The following is a 5,301-nucleotide window of genomic DNA, read 5'->3' on the forward strand; positions in this document are numbered from 1 at the left end:
CAAATAATTTCAAACAACCCAAGGCGAACCTTCGGCTCTTGATACCACTTGTTAGGAAAAACGAGTAATTTTTCCACTAAAACAGAACCCTAACAGAGCTACCCGACAAATAATATTGAATAAATAAAGCGGAATAATAAAAGAGATAAAGAGGAAAAGCACACCAAAAAATTGTTAACGGAGTTCGGCCAATTTAGCCTAATCTCCGAGCACAGCAAAAACAGCTCACTTTTATTATCATGGGAGAAGATACTACAAATTGAGATATCTAACAGTGAAGGAGGAGAGTTTAATTTATAACCCTCAAACCTCCTTCCCAAACAATGAACCCACCGATGTGGGACTTGGAATTAAGGCAAAATCAACCGTTGATCACTAGTACCTCTATGGATTGACTTACCTGTTAATCCATAAAGACGGGAAATCGGACTACCGCTGACTCTTGATATAACTATTAGTAAACATACATCATAAACCTATAACTTGTGTAAGGGTATCTTTGTAAATATCTGAACCAAGATTCTGAAAGCAAAAAAGTATAAATATCGAAAAACCGAAAAACAAAAAGAATCAACCAACATATAGATCCGTTTAAATACTAAGGGTGTGTTTGCTTCCAAGTGGGAGGAGGGAGGGGTGTTTTTTGTGTTTGTTTCCATGGTTTTGAGAGTGGGGAAGAGGGTGGAGGATTTTTTTCATTCTTCACAAAATGAAGAGATTTGTGGGGATTAGTAGGATTATTGCATTTTACCAAAATACCCTTGTGCATGCATTTTATTTTAATATATAAAATTAAATATTACATAAATTTATTTATTATTTATAATTTCAAAAATATTTAATTATACTATTAATAACAACATATAATTATAAATAATAAAATAATAAAATAAAATTATAATATCATCAATATATATAGTTATATAAATTAACAAATGAATATTATTTTCATAAATTTTAATGTATTTAATAAATTTATTTCAATTTAACACCAAAATATTTTATATTATATTTTTTAATTTTTTATTAAAAATATAAATAATGTGGATATTATATATTAAAAATATTTAATTAATTCAAACCTAAAAAAAACCATAATTCATTATTTAAATATTTTTTAATAAGAAGGATCATTTTGTAAACTTACAATAAACCATCCTCACAAATCAACTCTATCATCCCTCAATCCAAACAACCTCACATATCCTCACACATCCTCTCCAATCCTATCCTCACAAATCCACTCCCTCCCCTGCTTACAAATCTCCTCCTCAATCCAAACAAAGCCTAGGTAGTTGATGTAGAATTTATGTGTAAGAACGCAATCTAAGCAAACTCTCACATGAATAATGCGATGGTTAAACAACTATGAAGAAGTTTTCTGTGTGATACATAATTTTGAAACCATGAATATATTATTGTAAAAAATAAGACTACATAAAAATCAGTAAGAGTGTGAGTTTCATATTAACCTATTATCAGATTTCATACCTCTATAGGCATGTGGAGGTATGAAATCCATGAGTACAGCGAGTGCGTCTGATCCAGATTATGAAGAATGGTAGAAATGCGCATGCCAATATAATAAAAGTTAAAACAGAAAAATCTAGGGAAGGAGAATTAAAAAGTCAATTAAAAGAGAAAGTTCTATATAAATTAACATTAACCCTCACTCTAAACGTGAAAGTATATTTGACGTACAACACAATTATATAATACATTTTTAATATCTAAATTATATATACATATATATAATTAAAAATATTTTTATTTATTTCCTTATCATATTTAAATATTGTGAAATTTTTTAAATTGTTAACTTCTTTTTAGATGAATTAAGTTAAAGGATATATTTTTCAATAATGATAATAAACAAATGAAATGACTTAAATAAATATTTTTGTACTTTTTTTAGGAACTAATTGAAGAAAATAAGAAAAGACAAAAAGTTATAGCAACTGATTAAACGTAATTGCACAAAATTTGTGCAATTACAAAACTGATCTTATTCATTTTTATTTACTCAATCATATATATAATAAAATTACAATTACTAGAACCTATAAAATAGGAATACTAACAAGCCTATAAACTGACAATTAATGCAATATAACGCTAAAATAGTTTAAGGCTAATAAAATCAGAATTAATAATAATAAAATCAGAATTAATAACCAACATTCTCCCTTAATTTTGATTTGGAACAACCTTCCCAATTTGAGTCATGATATTGTTTTTCTCAATCGCCATCAATTCTTCATTCATAGTCTTTTTCCATTTGGAGTGTTGAATGGCATCAGCAAGTCTCACAGGTTCTGATTCTGCAAGAAAAGAAAAGTGAACCAAATCTCCATTGTCATCAACTTCATCATCAAGATTTACTTCAATCTTGAAGATGTACAGGTTGTCGCTGCTGCCTTCCTGGTCGCTCCATCATAGTTACAATTGGAGTTGCAACTTCATGTTGAATTACAACTTCAGGTTGAACTGCAGCTTCAGGTTGAACTGCAGGTGCTTCAAGAGTGACTCCATCTTCCATATCATCGTTCAAAACATAAATATATCATTTTTTTGAATCTATTTCAGCTGCTGCATTCCATTGCCATTCCTCATCTTCGGCAAATGTAACATCACGACTAACAATCACCTTTTTTGTCAGTGGATTGTAAAGTTTGTATCCCCCATGCTTATATCCAATGAAAATGGTCTTCACTGCCTTATCATCCAACTTTGATCTTGTTGCCTTGGGGACATGAGCATAAGTGTTGCACATTGGGTTTGAATCCACTCCATGCCTCAATCGGAGTTGTGTTAGGAACACTCCGAGTGGGTGATCTGTTTATCAAATATACCGCACATGTTACGGCCTCCGCCCAAAAATAATTTGACATACCTTTCGCTTTAAGCATGCTCCTCGTCATGTCCATGATTGTTCTATTCTTTCTCTCAGCAACTCCGTTGTGTTGAGGTGTGTAGGGGCAAGTTATGTTATGTTGCAACCCAAGTTCTTCACAGTCCCTCTTGAATTCATTAGACTTGTACTCACCTCCTCCATCATTACGCACCATCTTGATTTGTCTGCCACTCTCTCTTTCAACAAATGCTTTAAATATTTTAAAGCAGTGGAATACCTCATCCTTGTTTTTCAATACATAAATCCAGGTTTTCCTTGAAAAATCATCAATAAAGATTAAAAAATACTTATTACCTCCAACTGATGATATGTTCATCGGGCCACAAACATCTGTATGAACAAGTTCCAAAGGAAATTTTGCATGTCAAGGCTCCTTAACAAATGGTATCCTGTGATTCTTTCCAAAAATGCAAGCCTCACACAATTGATCAGGGTGATGAATATGGGGTAAATCATTCACTAAATTTCTTTTGGAAAGATTTTCCAAACTCTGAAAATTTAAGTGCCCAAAGCGTAAATGCCATAACCACGATTCATTATTCACTATTGCATTCAAGCACTTGAAATCACCCATATGAATATCTACTGGAAACATGCGGTTTTTTGATAAAAAGGATTTAAGAATCAAACTACCTTTTTATCAAAAATTGATAATTTATTTTCAACTATGTGCATCACATAACCCTTCTCGGCCAGCTGCCCCATACTCAACAAATTACTTTTCATATCAGGTACATAGAAAACATCATAGATGTACCTGTGATCACCATTCTTCAATGTGATAAGAATTCGCCATTTTCCAGTCACCGGAACGAACCTGCCATCATCGAATTTCACTTTTGTGTGAAATGAGTCATCCAAATCTGCAAACAACTCCTTCTTACCACACATATGATTCGTGCAACCTATATCCAAATACCAAGTCTGATTGTTTGGGGTTTCATTTGATGTGGCTGCCATTAGTATTGTATGATCCTCTTCATCTTGTACGTGATTACTCTTTTCTTGAGCACAATTGACAGCATGATTATCACCTTTTGATCTGCACTCATTTGCATAATGGCCATGTTTATGGCAATTATAACACTCAACATTTGATTTATTATAAATGTCTTCTCGTCCTCCACGACCACGTTCCCCGCGCCAAGCGCCTCCATGATTCTAGCCACCACGACCTTTGTTGAAATAGCTACCATGTTTATGATAAGAGCTATGCTTGTGCTTGTAAAGCCTGTTCAATTGGTTTTTCAATCTTATTGTCATTCATCCGCTGCTCATGCGCTCGTAGAGAACCAGACAATAACCTTACTGTCATTTTTGAAATGTCATTGGCCTCTTCAATTGCGGCAACAACATGTTCAAATCTAGGAGTTAAAGATCTCAAAATCTTTTCCACCTTTGCCTGCTCCGAATGTGTTTCACCATTGGTCTTCATCTGATTTGTCAAGGCAATAACTTTATTTATATAGACATCAATAGTCTTTGTGATTTCCATCTGCAGCAGTTCATATTGGCGTCTTAGGGTTTGAAGACGCACCCTCGATCTTGTCATCACCTTTATAATTTGTTGACAAAATTGTCCAAGATACAAAGCCTTATTGTCCTTCTTCTGATCACGATGCGCTACTCGTTGCGCCTCAGTTGCATTAGCCGCTAATGCAGACACTTCACTCTCAACGACATCCCATAACTCATGATAATCAAACAAAACTCTCATTTGCATACACCACCGATTGTAATTTTTTCCATCAATGATAGAGACTGATAATTGGATAGAGTTCATGATAACAACCTAACTCTGATACAAAGTTGTAGGAACTAATTGAAGGAAATAAGAAAAGACAAAAAGTTATAGCAACTGATTAAAAGTAATTGCAGAAGATCTTATTCATTTTGATTTACTCAATCATATATATAATAAAATTACAATTACTAGAAGCTATAAAATAGGAATACTAACAAGCCTACAAATAACGGTAAAATAGTTTAAGGATAATAAAATCAGAATTAATAATAATAAAATCAGAATTAATAACCAACACTTTTTAAATTTTAAATAAATTAAATTAGTTTTCTTTTTGTACAAAATAAAAATATTTTCATATTATATTTACTGACTTTTTTCTATAAATAATTGTAAATATATAAATTTTAATGATCAATTTAAATAATTTATATTAATATTTGATATATTTATACACACATTTTGAAACTTATAAATGTCCCCATAAGAGTGTGTCTATTAACTTTTTCTTCGAATAACATATTTTCATTTTTATTTCTTTATCCAACACCCTTTTGGTTTTATTTTTTTATCTAGTACCATTTTGACTTTTTTTTTATCAAATAGCACTATTTTTACTTTTAAATATTTATAAAATTGTGTA

Source organism: Phaseolus vulgaris, chromosome 7, assembly GCF_000499845.2.
Source record: "Phaseolus vulgaris cultivar G19833 chromosome 7, P. vulgaris v2.0, whole genome shotgun sequence".
NCBI lineage: Eukaryota > Viridiplantae > Streptophyta > Magnoliopsida > Fabales > Fabaceae > Phaseolus > Phaseolus vulgaris.